Source organism: Nyctereutes procyonoides, unplaced genomic scaffold (genome assembly GCF_905146905.1).
Source record: "Nyctereutes procyonoides isolate TBG_1078 unplaced genomic scaffold, NYPRO_anot_genome, whole genome shotgun sequence".
NCBI classification, from domain to species: domain Eukaryota; kingdom Metazoa; phylum Chordata; class Mammalia; order Carnivora; family Canidae; genus Nyctereutes; species Nyctereutes procyonoides.
In genome coordinates this window covers 33919613-33936555 of record NW_026575042.1, presented here as the reverse complement: position 1 = coordinate 33936555, position 16943 = coordinate 33919613, and the positions used below count along the sequence as shown (strand labels likewise).

General features: G+C 40.8%; 2 pseudogenes; one reads left to right on the top strand and one right to left on the bottom strand.

The window, feature by feature from the left end:
• Positions 1-391: 391 nt before the first annotated feature.
• LOC129506957 (elongation factor 2-like) lies at positions 392-7137 on the bottom strand (annotated as a pseudogene).
• A 1180-nt stretch (positions 7138-8317) lies between these two features.
• LOC129506956 (E3 ubiquitin ligase TRAF3IP2-like) overlaps positions 8318-16943 on the top strand; it is a 59186-nt pseudogene continuing 50560 nt past the window's right edge.

The following is a 16943-nucleotide window of genomic DNA, read 5'->3' as shown; positions in this document are numbered from 1 at the left end:
CAACTACAGGCCATTTACCCAAATAAACCTCCTAATGTGTTAAAAAAAATTTTTTTGTGGGGACATTTGAGTTTCTGAAACAGAAAAAAGAAGTGTTGAAAGTCCCATCCCACCTCCCCCACCTCCACTGGCCAAATTAGTCCCTGCTGCCAGGGCATTTCTGTTGCCTCTGAAATCTTGAAATAAGTATTGAAAGAAATGGCATCAAGTGTTCATGTTGAGTGATGGCACTTAGTGGGCCCCAGAACCCGACAGGTGGAGGAGCATCATTGTCTGGACAGTGCTGAGGTGTCATGGAGAATGCAAGGGCTTATCACTGTGGTCAATCCTCATCTGGGTGCAGCAGCTATGCTGAGTCCCACCCAGGTGTTGGGCTGCAGAGGAGGGCTGCCTACACTTTGTCCAGGAAGTTGTCCAGGGCCAGGAAGGCTTCTTTCAGGCCATTGTCCTTTTGTGTTTCAGCCACCATCTGGCTGGGGTGGCTGGTGTTGCGAAGGGATCCCCAAGCAGGATCTGCCAGTAGTCAAAAATGCACTGGAAGAAGACCTGACTACCAGTGTTGGACCTCAGATCAGCCGTGAAGCCAAAGGACTCATTCACAGACAGATAGGCCTTCACAACAAACATGGGGATACTGGCCACCTGGGACTCCTCAAAAACATGAACCCACTTTCTTTTCAAGACACCAGAGAGACCACCAGCCACTTGTTTCAGACACTGAATCTCCACAAGGTAAATAGGCTCCCTAAGCCGGGGCTGGGCAGTCAGCACACTGGCAAAGAGGCAGCACCTGGCTGCAGGGATGATCCATCCGGCCACCTCCAAGGTAGATGGCGTCCACATGCAGGATCACATCGTGGACATCAAACTGCATACCATGCATGTTTTGAGGAAAACACAGAGCCCCCTCTTTGGTGACCCACTGGAAGCCAGCTCCAGCTACCACACTATCCTTGATCTTGTTATACGGCACACCCTTGGTAATGTCAGTGAGGACATTGGGGCCAGTGCTGTCAGGCCCAAGGCACCAGATCTTGAATGCCTCAGCCACATTGCACTCATACTTCTCAGCCAGATAGCAAGCTTGAGCTCCTGGTAGGTAGACACCTCACCCTTGTCAATGTCTTTGTCCAGGCTGTCAGGGAAGGGCCATGCCTTCATGTACAGAGGGTTGTGATTCTTGGGGGACTTGGACAGGCAGAGCACATTCAACTCCTCACTGGTGGTCTTGTGATATAAGACTATAGAATGAGATTTCTTGATGGGAATAAACACATGGTCCTCCTCCTCCAGGGCCTCCTCCAGGTGCAGCACCCCAGCCCCCAAGATGATGTGCTCCTCTGATTCCTCAATAATGCACTGCACCATGGGGTCCAAGTTGGCCAGTGTTTTAGACCCTCCACTAGCTCGAGAAGGTCGGCTGAATTCTTGGCCTTCACAGCAACCTGAACAACAAAGCTTATGCTGAACTTCATAACCTACACATTGTGGGCATGCTCAAAGGTGGTAATGGTGCTGGTCTTCACCAGGAACTAGTCCACACCCACCAGAGCCACAACATTCCTACCAGGCACATCTTCAATGGGCTCCACATAATGGCCCATCATCAGAATTGTCCTCTAGATGGGCTTCAGGTACAGGTCCTCCTTCTTCCCAAGGGTGTAGTTGGACCCCACAATCTGGACCTTCAGGCCAGTGGACACCATTCCCGAGAACACATAGCTGAAGGCACAGAACCAACCATTGTCAGAGGTCAGCACCATTTTGGCAATGCACATCATAAGGGGGCATTTGGGGTCACAGTTTTAATGCCCATGGCTGCCTCTTCATCTGGGGCCCCTTAATACAGAAGCTCACAGCAGTATTTCTGGGCTGTTATAGGAAAAGCCAAATGGATGGTGATCATCTGCAGCAACGCATCCTTGGCTGGTAGCCTGTGGTACATCACAGCCTTCAAAAATGGTTTGCCTTCTTTGCCTTTGTCTTCACTGTCCAGCTTGATGTCCAGCTTTTTTAAAAATATTTTATTTATTTATTCATGAGAGACACAGGGAGAGAGAGGCAGAGACAAATGCAGAGGGAGAACCAGGTTCCTCGCAAGGAGCCCGATGTGGGACTCGATCCTCAACCAGGGATCACGCCCTGAGCCAAAGGCAGACACTCAACCACTGAGCCACCCAGGCATCCTGATGTCCAGCTTTTTAATCAGCTTTACCTTCTCCTCTTTCTTGAAATTCAAGATAGCATCAAACACCTTGAAAACACTGTCCAAGATGAGCCTGCAGAATGTTGATGGTACCTTCTTGCCAACAGAGCTGGTGGCTGACTTGCTGAATTTGCCATTGGCTGGATCAAAATACTGGTCATCTTGCAGCTTCTTCATCATGTTCTCCACTTTCTTGGCCAACTCAGTGGGCCCCAGCTGGCCCTCACCCTTAGCAGCAAATTTGGCCACATGTATCTCTGCAAACTGCTTCAAGATGAAGGTCCAACCATGGAGTCCAGACCTAAAGCCAACAGTCTCAAGTACAGAGTCAATCATAATGCTGCCCAGGAGGCCACTCTCACCCTTCCTGTAGGTGGAAATGATGATACTGACATCCTCCATAATGTGCTGGAAGGTCTAGCAGAGCTTCTCAGGCTCCAGCTGCAGCTCCACAAGAGCCGAGTCCATCTTATTCATCATCAGCATAGGTTTAATATGCTCAGCAATGGCCTGCTGCAGCACCATCTCTGTCTGCACACATACACTGGACACGCAGTCCACCACCACCATGCCTTGGTGGACTTGGTCACCTCTGAGGAGAAGTCCACATGCCTAGGGGAGTTCATGAGGTTGGTGAGAAAGCCAGAGCCATCCTTGCTCTGTTTGATAAAGTTCAAGTCGATCTCTGAAACTAATAGAAGAGGGAGATAGCCATTGACTTGATGGTGATGTGGCGCTCCTGCTCATCCTTCCAGATGTTAGTGAAGCAGGTCTCCCCAGCACAGGATACTGGCCTTGCACACCAGCGAGTCCATCAGTGCAGATTTGCCATGGTCCTTGTAGGCGATGATGGACTTGTTTCAAATGTTGGCCTTCTTATCCATGATGGCCTAGATCTGGTCTACTGTGAAGTTCACCGTGGTGGCGAATGGTGGTGGACTCCCCCAGGCAGATCTGAGCTACGTGAGTCACACTGAGGATGGTGTTTATGATGATGGAAGATTTTAATCTTTTTTTTTTTTTTGAGAGAGAGTTGTTCTGTTTTGGTTGGTTGTTTGTTTGTTTGTTTAGGATTTTATTCTATATGTAAAGACCCCTGATGGGTTGGGGATAGGGATGGCATAATGTGACATAATCCTTTTAATGTTTTTTGAAAGATCACTTGTTTCATATCTTTTAAACTGCCAAATATTTTTTAGGTTGAATAATAAATATCAAGTGTTAGAGAATATAAGGAAACAAGAACACTCATAGAACTGGTGGGAATGTTCTGTCATTTTAGAGAGCAGTTTGATAGTTTCAGGTAAAATTAAAAATGAAGTACTATATGATCCAGCACTTACATTCATTCCTGGAATCTTTTTTTTTTTATTGGAGTTCAATTTGCCAACATATAGCATATCACCCAGTGCTCATCCCGTCAAGTGCCCCCCTCAGTGCCTGTTACCCAGTCACCCCAATCCCCCCCACCTCCCCTTCCACTACCCCTTGTTCGTCTCCCAGAGTTAGGAGTCTCTCATGTGCTGTCACCCTCTCTGATATTTTCACTCTCATTCCTGGAATCTGACAGAGAAATTCTTGACTATTGCACAAGAAGACATGTCCAAGGCTGCATATAATAGCTCTCTTGATAATAATCAAATATTAAAGGCAGTGAACTATTGATCAATGAATAAATAAAATGAAGCATATCCAGCCAGTGAATTTTTATTCTATTCAATAGTCAAATGAATTTGCTTTCTATCAATAGTAAATGCTTAAAATATGCAAAGAAAAAAAGCAAAAAAAATTTTAATAAAACATACAAAGCCATACTAAACATAGACATGCTAGACTTTGTATACAAATATGGGAAATAAACATAGGAAAATGCAGACAAGGAAGACACACAAGTTCATCATAGTGGCAATATTAACAAAGGGAGAAAAGGAGGATAAGTGACATCAGCAAGAAATGCCAAATAAGATATCCCTCAGTTGTATCCCACATCAACGATAATTTGGGCAGCCTGGGTGGCTCAGCGGTTTAACGCTGCCTTTGGTCCAGGGCGTGATCCTGGAGACCTGGGATCGAGTCCCACATTGGGCTTCCTGCATGGAGCCTGCTTCTCCCTCTACCTGTGTCTCTGCTTCTCTCTGTGTGTGTTTCTCATGAATGAATAAATAAAATATTTTTTTAAAAAACAATAATTTGGCAACAATTCATAGACAAAAGTACCTTTGGGAGCACTCAATTCAGAGGAGTAAAATTGTCTTTGTTTGCAGATGACAAGAGATATATACAGAGAGAAACCCCTAGAGACTACAAAAGAACTATTAAGACTCATGAATGATTTCAGTAAAGTTACAGAAAACAACATCAACATTGAAATATCAGATGCATCTCTACACACTAACAACAGAATATATGAAATAGTAATAAATTTATGTAAATTTAATTTATTAATTTATTAATAAATTTAATTTATTAATTTAATTTATTTAAGTTTTTTTTATTTGGCTAGAGTCATGATCTCAGGGTCGTAAGATTGAACCCACAATGGGTTCCACTTTCAGCAGAGTATGCTTGTTTCTTTGGCTCTCTCCCTCTCCTTTTTGCCCCTCCCCTCACTCGCACTCTCTCTCTCTCAAAAAAATATTTATTTAAAAAAGAATCTTATAGTTTGTTTCCCTCTCTCACTCTTTTTTCCCTTTCCTGTAGGTTCATCTATTTTGTTTCTTAAATTTCACATATAAGTGAAATCATATTGTATTTGTCTTTGTCTGACTTTTTTCACTTAGCATAATACATTCTAGCTCTATCCACATTATTGCAAATGGCAATATTTCATTCTTTCTGGTGGCTGAGTAATATTCCATTATATGCATACACACACACACACACACACACACACACACATACACATACGCTCGCACACTCCCACATCTTTATCTATTCATTAGTCAATGAACATTTGGGCTCTTTCCCTAATTTGGCTAATGTTTATAAACTGCTATAAACATTGGGATGCGTGTACCTCTTTGAATCTGTATTTTGGTATCCTCTGGGTAAATACCTAATAGTGCAATTGCTAGGTCATAGGGTAGTTCTTTATTTTTAATAAATTAATTTTTATTGGTGTTCAATTTACCAACATACAGAATAACACTCATAGGGTAGTTCTATTTTTAACTTTTTGAGGAACTTCCATACTGCTTTCCAGAGTGGCTGTACCAATTTGCATTCCCATTTGTGCAAGAGGGTTCCCCTTTCTCCACATCCTTGCCAACATCTGTTTCTTGTGTTGTTAATTTTAGCCATTCTGACAGGCATGAGGTGGTATCTCATCATGGTTTTGATTTATATTTCCCTAAATGAATGATGTTGAGCACTTTTCCATGTGTCTGTTAGCCATCTGGATGTCTTCTTTGGAAAAGTGTTTATTCATGTCTTCTGCCCCATTTCTTAACTGGATTGTTTTTTGGGAGTTGAGCTTGATAAATTCTTTGTAGATTTGGATACTAACTTTTTATCAGATATGTTGCTTACAAATATATTCTCCCATTTCATAAGCTACGTTTTAGTTTTATTGGTTGTTTCCTTTGCCGTGCAGAATCTTTTTATCTGGATGAAGTCCCAATAGTTCATTTTTGCTTTTGTTTCACTTGCCTGTGGTGATGTGTCTAGTAAGAAGTTGCTACAGCCCATGTCAGAAAGGCTGCTGCCTGTGTTGTCCTCTAGGATTTTGATGGTTTCTTGTCTCACATTTAGGTCTTTCATCCATTTTGATTTTATTTTTGTGTATGGCATAAGCTAGTGGTGAGTTTCATTCTTCTGCATGTGGCTGTCCAGTTTTCCCAACACCACTTGTTAAAGACTTTTTTCCATTAGATATTCTTTCCTGCTTTGTCAAAGATTAGTTGACCATAGAGTTGTGGGTCTATTTCTGGGTTTTCTATCCTTTTTTTTTTTTAAGATTTTATTCATTTATTCATGAGAGACACACACAGAGAGAGAGGCAGAGGGAGAAGCAGGCTCCACGCAGGGAGCCCGATGTGGGACTCGACCCTGGGACTCCAGGATCACACCCTGAGCCAAAGGCAGACACTTAACCGCTGAGCCACCCAGGCATCCCATTGGTTTTCTATTCTGTTCCATTGATCTATGCGTCTTTGTGCCAGTACCATACTATCTTGGTGACTACAGCATTGTACTATAGCTTGAAGGCCAGAATTGTGATGCCTCCAGATCTACTTTTCTTTTTCAAGCTTACTTTGGCTATTTGGTGTCTTTTGTGATTCCATACAAATTTTAGGATTGTGTGTTCTAGCTCTGTGAAAAACGCTGGTGATACTTTGATAGAGATCACATTATAGGTGTAGATTCCTTAGGTGATATAGACATTTTAACAATGTTTGGTCTTCCAATCCATGAGCATGGAAAATTTTTCCATTTCTTTGTGTCCTCTTCAATTTCCTTCCGAAGTGTTCTATAGTTTTCAGAGCGTACATCTTTTACCTCTCTGGTTAGATCTTCTGAGTGGATAACCCCTTAATTATGATATAAAGTCCTTCTTCATCAACCCAGAGGATCCTTAAGCTGGGCTGTCCATTCCCAGGTCTCTGCCCTCCTCCCCGACCAGAGCACCACCAAGCCTGCCAGCAACCCTGGTGATGGCACTGACCTCTGAAACTTGAGGTTCTGCACTCTGCTGTTTATAAAAACAAAAATTTGCAGTATTTAAACTATCTTATTTTTCAAGTCAATGGTTTTGGGGAAGAATTTTCCTTGTGTGATCCCTACACATGTTTTCACTCTTTTTTTCACTTTTTTTTCTCTCTCTCCCTTACTCCCCTCTCTATGATAAGGGCATCCTTCCCTCCACAGGGCCCATGGCTCTTTTCTCTCCCAAATCAACTCTCCACAGCTCCTACCTTCTGTGTAGTAGTCATTTTTTCTGCTTGTAGATATGCAGGTTTGTTCTCTCAGTCCTTAGACCAATTTCTTGTTTAGAATAATTTGATATTTATGTATCAGTGTTCAAGGGAGGAGGCAAGCTTAAGGTTACCTTACTCCTCCATCTTAACCCTATCACCTAAAAATTTTTTCAGAAAAGGAAGGAAAGCCAGGATGGCATTAGGAAGAAGATATGAAGAAGTTTAACTTAATTAATATTATCTTACTTCTTTTAAAAAATAAGATTTGAAGTAAAAAATGCCCAAGCTTTTGTTAACATTAACTTTTATTCATTAGAGTGGTGCCAAGTTGTTATTACCATACTATACTGTAGTTTCAGTCTTGTTTTATATTAAACCTAAGACTCTGGTTTCATAAAAGAGCAAGAGTAGAAGCAGAGGACACAAAGAAGGCTATTAACAGTAGTCCACAAAAAAGTGAGGGTGCCTTGGATTAGGGTGGGCACATTAAAGACAGAGAGAAGCCAAAGCAGTCCAGATGTATTTTAGATGATTTTCTGATGGTATGGATAGGGATGAGAGACAGATAAGACTTGAAATGACTCCTATGTTTAGAGCTGAAACAGCTGAGAGGATGACATTTATGAGGATTCAGAAAGCCTAAGGAGGAAGGGGTGGTAGGGAAGGATGTTAAAAACCCAGAGTTTAACTAAACTGTACCTAGTAAGTCTGAGGAGCCAATTAGACTGAGTGGAAGTGTCAAGCATGCATATCTGAGCCTGGTGTTCAAGGGAGAGGTCAGGGCTGGAGATCAAACTGGGAAGTTATCAATTTATAGTGGTATCTAAGCTATAAGACCAGATGAGGTTAAGAGAGAAAATATGGAAAAGGAGAAAGGCAGAAATGAACCCAAGGCATTCCTACACTCTCCTAGTAAGTCTAGAGAAGTTAGTGAAGGAAAGGTAGAAAATCTAGAAGTAAAACCAAGAAAGTGTGGTATCATTGAAATAAATATAGGAATAAGTTAAATGAAAATAAAGGTAAATTGATTGGCAACATAGTCATTGGTGACTTTGACAAGAACAGTATATAACAGCAGAGTAGAGGCAAAAACCAGTAGAACGATGAATGAATGAACTTTTCCATTTATTTGAAAAGTTTCATAATATAACTTAATTTTTATTTTAATATTAACTCTTAAATGGGAAATAAGAAAATGGAGACAGCGGGAATAGACAACTCAAGAAGTTTTGCTCAGAAAACGAGTACAGATGGGGTTGTGACTACAGAGGAAATTGGTGTCAAGGAAGATGTGGTGTTTGGTTTGCTCTTCTTCATTTCAAGATGGAAGATATTTGAGCATGTGCTTGTAGGCCTTCAGGAATGATCAGTAGTATAGGACAGACTGAAGATATAGGAAGGAAAAAAAGATGGCTGCAGGAACAGAGGTCTAACGAAGATGAGAAGGGGAAAGGATTCTAGCACAAGTTGAAGGATGCTTCTTCCACTGTAACAAAAGACAGAATGTCAGTACAGGGGCAGAGAAACTTGAATATTTGGCTCTGGAGAAATAATAGTGTTCCTGAAGGATGCAGTAAGGTCACTGACCAACCAAGGAGGAAATGATATGAGGCAGGAGGTTTGAGAAGAAGGAAACCTAAGAATTTATCACCACAGAGCTCTCCTTTAAAACAAAATTATTTATTTTTAGAGAGAGAAAAAGAGAAAGCACAAGCAGGGGAAAAGACCGAGTGGAAAAGGAGAGAGAGAATCTCAGGCAGACTCCCCCCACTGAGCATAGAGCCCAACACGGGGCTCTACCTCACAATCCCAAAATCATGACCTGAACTGAAATCAAGAGTCTAACACTTAACCAAATGAGCCCCCTAGGCACCCCATCCACACACCTCTTCTTTTAGAATAAAAAAGGCTAGAGAAAACTCTCCAAACAAAAAGGAAATGAGAAAAGAAGGAACCTTTGAACATGAAGAAAGAAGAAAGAACTACCAGCTAAATTATGGTACATAGACTACTTCTACACTGAAGTGATCTAAATTATAATTGATACGGAAGCAAAAGTTATAGAATCTTGTGGTTCTGATATAGATTCCACTAATGTAGAGGAAATATTTAAGACAACTACATTATAAATAGGAGAGAATAAAGAGACATAAAAAGAGGTAAGGTTTCTATAGTCCCCTCAAACTAGTAAAATAACATCAATAGACTGCAATAAGTTATGTGTATACATAATATAATATCTAGAGCAGCCACTAAAAGAAATCTATAAAAGATACAGTCAAAAACACATACATAAATCAAAATGGAATTCTCTAAAATGTTCAAGCATCCCATAGGAAGGCAGGAAAAAGAAAAGAGAATAAAGAGGAAACAAAAATAAAATGGCAGGCTTATTAACATACCAACATGTCAATATTTACATATCAATAATTACATTAAATGTAAATTATTTTAATGTACTAATTAAAAGACTAAGATTGGCAGAGTAGATTTTGAAACCTGACCCAACTATATGTTATCTACAAGAAATTCACTGCAAATGTAATGATATTGGCAGATTGAAGGTAAAATAATAGAAAACTATATATCATGCAACAGTAACCAAGGAAAGCAGGGGTAGACTTTAGGGCAAATAAAATTACCAGAGTTGGGGAAGGACATTATATAACGATAAAAGGGTCAATTCACCCAGAAGACACCAATTCTAAATGTGTATACACAAAACAGGAGAGCTGCAGGATGTGCAAAACAAAACCTGAAAAGAGAAAGAGACAAATTTTCAATCATAGTTGGAGACTTCAACTCTCCCCTCTCTCAGCAATTTATAAAACTAGACAGAAAATATGATATAAAAGAACTCCACCGGACACCTGGGTGGCTCAGCGGTTGAGCATCTGCCTTCAGCCCAGGGCGTGATCCTGGAGAACCGGGATCGAGTCCCACAACGGGCTCCCTGCATGGAGCCTGCTTCTCTCTCTGCCTGTGTCTCTGCCTCTCTCTCTCTCTCTCTCTCTCTCTCTCTCTCTCTGTCTTTCATGAATAAATAAGTAAAATATTAAAAAAAATAACTCAACAATACATTCATCTAACAAGATCTAATCAATATTTATGGAACACTCCACCCAATAATGGCAGAATGCATGTTTTTCAAGGGCTCATGGAACAAATTCCAAGACAGATCATGTTTGAGCTATAAAATAAACCTCAAAAATTTAAGAGAATTAATATCTTAAGAGTGTACTCAACAACCATAATGGAATAAAACTAAAGTTCAATAACAGAAAGATAAAGGAAAAATCCTAAAATACTCGGAAACTAAACAACACACTTCCAAATAATCCTTAGGTCAAAGATTAAATCTCAAAAAAATAAAACAAAGATGAAATCTCAAGGAAATAAAAAATTTAATTGAACTGAATGAAAATAAAAACACAAAATATCAAAAGGTGTGGAGCACAGCTAGAACAGTGTTTAGAGGAAATTTTATACCACTAAAAGTAACAGTATAAAATCAATAATCTAGGCTCCCAGCTCAAGAACCAAAACAAGTAAACTAAAAAATCCCAAGGCAAGTGGAAGGAATGACATAATACAGAGCAGAAATCAATGACATTGAAACCAGTAAAACATTAAGGAAAAATCAATGAAACAAGCAGCTGTTTCTTTGAATAGATTGATAAAACTGATAAATTTCTAGCAAAACTAAGGAGGAAAAAAAGACAACACACAAGTTACCAATATCAGGAATTAAACAGGGGAGATCACTGCAGACCATGCAAACATCAAAAAAAGTAAAGGAACACACAAAGAACTCCTCATACATACATAATAGGTAAAATGGCCCACTTTTTCAAGAAACACAAACTGTGACAATTCACCCAATACAAAATAAGTAATTAGAATACCCTTGTAATTGTTGAGAAAATTGAATTCATAACTTAAAAACTACAAAAAAAGAGGAATATTCAGACCCAGAGGGTTTCACTGGAGAATCCTACCAAATATTTAAGGAAGAATTAATACCAGTTATACACAATATCTTCTAGAAAATAGGAAGATACACTTTCTAATTCATTTTATGAAGCCAGTATTACCCTACTGCCAAATCCAGACAAAACAATACAAAAAAATAAAACTGCCAACCTATTCCCTTATGAGAACAGATGCAAAAACCTTTAACATAATATTAGCAAACAGAATTCAACAGTTTGTTAAAAGAATGATACACCATGATTAAGCAGGATTTTTTTCCAGGGATGCAAAGCTGTTTCAATATTCAAAAATCAATGTAATCCACACATTAGCAGGTTAAAGAAGGTAAATAACATGATCAATCAGTGTAGAAAAGGCATTGGGAAAAATCTAATACCCAGTCATGATTTTTTTTTTTAAATCTCAGAAAACTAAGAATAGAGGAAAACATCCTCAAATTGGTAAAGATCATATTTAAAAAAAAAAAAAAAAACTATAGCTGGGATCCCTGGGTGGCGCAGCAGTTTAGCGCCTGCCTTTGGCCCAGGGCACGATCCTGGAGACCCGGGATCGAATCCCACGTCAGGCTCCTGGTGCATGGAGCCTGCTTCTCCCTCTGCCTGTGTCTCTGCCTCTCTCTCTCTCTTTCTCTCTCTCTCTGTGACTATCATAAATAAATTAAAAAAAAATTTAAAAAAATTTTAATTTAAAAAAATAAAATAAATTAAATTTAAAAAAATTTTAAAAACTATAGCTAACATCATATTTACTGGGAAAAAATTGAATGTGCATTCTCCCTCAGATCAGGAATGAGATGAGGATGTCTGCTCTTGGCACTCTAACTCAAAATAATGCTATAGGTTCTAACCAGTGCAGTAAGGCAAGAAAAGGCATACCTATGAAAAAGGAAGAATTAAAACTAACCCTATTTGCAGATCACATGATTACCTACGTAGAAAAACCCAAGGAATTAAAAGATGAGAGGATGCTCAATGAATTAAAAGATGAGCGGATACTAGATAAACAGAAAAATCTCAATTATGGTTCCACATACACCAATGAACACATGGATACTGAATTTAAAAATACAATACCATTTAAAATCTCTCAAAAAAATTAATACTGAGGTATAAACCTAATAAAACATAAAGGACTTGAATGCTCAAAAATACACAATGCTAATAAAAGAAATCAAAGAAGTCTAAATAAATGGAGAGGCATACAATTATTTATGGATTGGAACACTCAGCATGATAAAGATGTCAACTCTCTCCAAGTTGACATATAGTTTAATGTAATTCCTACCAAAATCCCGGCAATATTTTTTGCAGATATAAGCCAGATTATAAAATTTATATAGAAAAGCAAAAGAACTAGAATAATTAGAACTAATTTTTAAAATATATTTCTTTCATTTATTTATTTTAGAGAGAGAGTGAGTGAGAGAAAGAGCACAAATGCACAAGTGAGGGAAGGGGTAGAGGAAGAGGGAGAAGCAGATTCCCCACTAAGCAGGATGCCCGATGAAGGATTCCATCCCAGGACCCTGGGACCATGCATGACCTGAGGCAGATAGACGCCTAACTGGCTGAGCCATCCAGATGCTCCTAAAACTATTTTTGAAAAAAAGAAGAGATTGGGAAGAATCAGTCTACCCAATTTCAAGACTAATATATATATCTACAATAATCAAGACCATGTGCTTTTATACAGAAAAAGATTCAGCTTTGTCCTAGATAGGGTGGATGAAAGAAGAGAGATCACACACATGATATGCTACTTGACCTTGGCCAAAAGTTTGAGATGCTCTAAATGCAGAAACCTGGGAGATATTTCTTTTTTTAAATATTTTATTTATTTATTCATGAGAGACACAGAGAGAGAGAGGCAGAGACATAGGCAGAGAGAGAAGCAGGCTCCATGCAGGGAGCCCAATGTGGGACTCGATCCCAGGACTTCAGGACCACGCCCTTGGTAGAAGGCAGGTGCTCAACCACTGAGCCATCCACGGATCCCCCTTGAAGATATTTCAACAGTGTGATATACATTCAGTGAGTTTACATAACATGGTATACCTGAATAAAAAACAATACCCACCATTTGCTTCAACGTGGATGGAACTGGAGGGTATTATGCTGAGTGAAGTAAGTCAATCGGAGAAGGACAAACATTGTATGTTCTCATTCATTTGGGGAATATGAATAATAGTGAAAGGGAATATAAGGGAAGGGAGAAGAAATGTGTGGGAAATATCAGAAAGGGAGACAGAACATAAAGACTCCTAACTCTGGGAAATGAACTAGGGGTGATGGAAGGGGAGGAGGGCGGGGGGTGGGGGTGAATGGGTGACGGGCACTGAAGGAGACACTTGACGGGATGAGCACTGGGTGTTATTCTGTATGTTGGTAAATCGAACACCAATAAAAATTAATTTATTAAAAAAAATCAAGTCTCTCATTTGTCTTTGAAACTAAAGAACAAATATCTGTATTTTTCATTTGCTCTTAAATTGTTCATTGAGTTTGCTTTAGGAAAAAAAAAAGTAGAAGCATGAATTCCATAGAAAAGAAAAAGTTGGTTGTTCTACAAATATCCAGATGGATGACTATGCTGATTTCAATAGAGAAGACAAATATAAATGTACGTTGTGGGGAATTAGAAATTTGATTAGATTTACTAGATGTAAATTAAATTTCTACCTCTAATAAGATGGTAAGGCACATATTAAGGGAGAAACTGCAAAGAAATTACACTGGTTATATTTTATAGGGTTTTTTCCCTAACAGTACTGACAAAGATTTGCAGCTGAAGAAAATGCAAAAGCGCATTTATGTTACCTCACTACAAGTCTGAAGATGAAAAGAGCTGATAGAGGACCAGTCTGTCTGTACTTAGTGGCGCTAAGAAACTAGAAGGAACCCAAGCGTTCTTGTGGAGGTTGATAAATCAGAACCATACCCATGTCAGATAATCAATCCTAAACTATTCCCTAAAGGAAGAATCCGAACCATCTGCTCCAAATCTAAGGAACATGGCACCCAACAGCTTGTTTATGATCCAAACCCCTCACTGTTCCTCAGGAGGCTTTTCTCAGGCTCACCTACCCCTGAAACTTTCAATTCACCTATGGCCTGTGTCCCAGCAGGTCACCTGCCTGCACACTAAATCCTGGAGGACAGTGAAGACAGCTTCTGGAGGAGAAACCAAGACCTGGGCAAAGATTTTCCCTCAGACTCTTCTGTAGCCATGAGCCTTAGTCTGTGGTTGCAGCCCTCCCTCCAGAGCATCAGTTTTCATTTATGGAAAAATGGAATCAAAGACTAGATCTCAGCTTTCAGCACCTTCTCCTGACACTGGCCATGACTCAGACAAATCAGACCAAAGTTTACCTAATGCCTCAGCGGACACCTGGGGCAGTAGCCAAGAGATGGCGCAATAGCCCCAGCCTCACAAGAACTGAGTAGCTCCAGATCTAACTACAATGACCCAGAGTATGATTCCCAGCCCAGGATATCCTGGGCATCAGGCAACTGGAAAGGCCTCTGTGCCCCTCACCTCTGTTATCCCCAGGACCTCCCCAGAACTCTCAGGTCCAGGGAATTCCCTCAGTTTGAACCTCAGAGGTACCCAGCAAGTGCACAGATGCTGCCTCCCAACCCTCCCCGACATGCTCAGAGGAACTGTCATTACCACCATTCTTGAGATCCAGGTGCCATGTGGCCATGACTACCCTCGAGCAGCTTACCAGCAGCCGGTCTAGCTGGCTGTACTCAGGCATGAGGACCCACACCCTGTGCAGAAGGCCAGCCTCAACTACCCCAGCCCCTGGGACCAAGATGAGAAGCCCACACAAAGAGACCCCTCCTCCCCAGGGCTCCCAAGGGATCAACTGTATAACAGCCATGTAATCAAGCTAGAGTTCCTGAGGAGTCCTTGGCGTGTCCTGCAGAGCTGAGATCACCAGATCCCCAGGTTCCATCTCCAGCTGCTGTCCCTAGACCCTCTAGTAACCTTCCAGCCAGAGGAACTCTGAAAACAAGCAATTCGCCAGAAGAATTACAGAAAGTCTTTACCACTTATTTTATGGATACAGCCATGGAGGTGATGAAATTCGTGAACTTTTTATTGGTAAATGGCTTCCAAACTGCTTTTGACATATTTGAGGACAGAATCCAAGGCATTGATATCATTTAGTGGGTGGAACGCCTCCTTAATGATAACAATTATAGCAACTAGCCCCAAATATAAACACGATGTAGAAGATGCTGAGTTACAGCTGGACAAGGATGAGCATGGCTTACATACTAAATATATTCATCGAATGATGCAGATTGAGTTCATAAAACAAAGAAGTATGAGTTTCAGATTCATCCCTGTGCTCTTCCCGAACACTAAGAAGGAGCATGTGCCCACCTGGCTTCAGAATACTCAGGTCTACAGCTGGCTCAAGAATAAGAAAAACATCCTGCTGCAGCTGCTCAGAGAGGAAGAATACATAGCCCCTCCGTGGGGGGCCTCTGTCCACCTTCCCCAGACCCCTAGGGCCTTGCCATGGGAGCTGGGAGGGAGCTGTCCTGGCAAGCACTCTTCCAGCAGAAGCTGTCCCGTTTCCAGGCCCCAGAAGACCTGCACTGCAGAGGACTCTTCCTGCCTGAAACCTCCACAGACAGAGGCCTTTCATTTTTTTTTTTTTTTAGATTTTATTTATTTATTCAGAGAGAGAGAGACAGACAGACAGAAGCAGGCACCATACAGAGAGCCTGACGTGGGAGTCGATCCAGGGTCTCCAGGATCACACCCTGGGCTGCAGGTAGCACTAAACCGCTGCGCCATTGGGGCTGCCCGACAGAGGCCTTTCAAACAGAGGCCATGGCTGCTCTGTATTCCCTACTTCTGACACCCCCAGCATGTTGCTCCTGAGTCTGATGTGTGCATTCTGGGCCTCCCCCTGCTTAGCAAGTAGATAATAAAAATGATGCTACAGTAAATGTAAATAACCACAAACACCGTCCCGTTGCTTAAAGCTACTTACAGGAGTTAGCCAGATGCTCCTGTGTCCTCAGACCAACCTGATTCGTGTACAAATAATAAAGTGTTTACTTTTGTAAAAAAAAAAAAGGGGGGGGGAGGGAGGAAGAAAGAGAAAGAGAAAGAAAAAAGAAAACTGATAGAATTGAGAAATTTGTCTTTCAAAAATAGCTATCATCTTTCTAAAAACAAGCTGGGATTGAAGAAACCTGGTGACAGACCGTCTGGCCTCCCTACTCCCGTGTTCACAAAGGTCTGGGGAAGGCCAAGAAATGGATCACCTGATTTGCAGGTTGCTAAAGCCTTGCTAAACAAGGCAGGCAGGCATCAAAGGCTGCTCTTTAAGCCTTAAGCACATTTGAAACAGTGGTTCTCAAATTTCAAGATCCCTCCGGAAATGCCTAGTGGGTTTGGTAAATAAAGCTCAGATTGCTGGGCCCCACCCCAGGTGTATCTGATTCCTAGGTCTGGGGTAGGGCCTGAGAGTCTGCATTTCTAACAAGTTCCCAGATGCTGCTAGCCCAGGGACCACACTTGCAGAGCCACTGAATAGAGCAATTTACGCACCTGTTTGGTATTTAAGGAAATTATAACAAGAAAAAGTTTCTCTGGAGATGTGCTGATATGCTTCCCTTTATCAGATACAGTGTGTTTCCCTTTCTTCCAGGAAGCTCAGAACTATATTTTTAAGATCAATTATATTGAAATATCAACTGAAGTTTGAGGTACATCTATATTCCTGCCCTTCAGTGGCTTCTCTTTTTATTGAAAAATCTGGTTCTTTTAAGAAGACAGGGTAGAATGAATGAACGAACAAATGA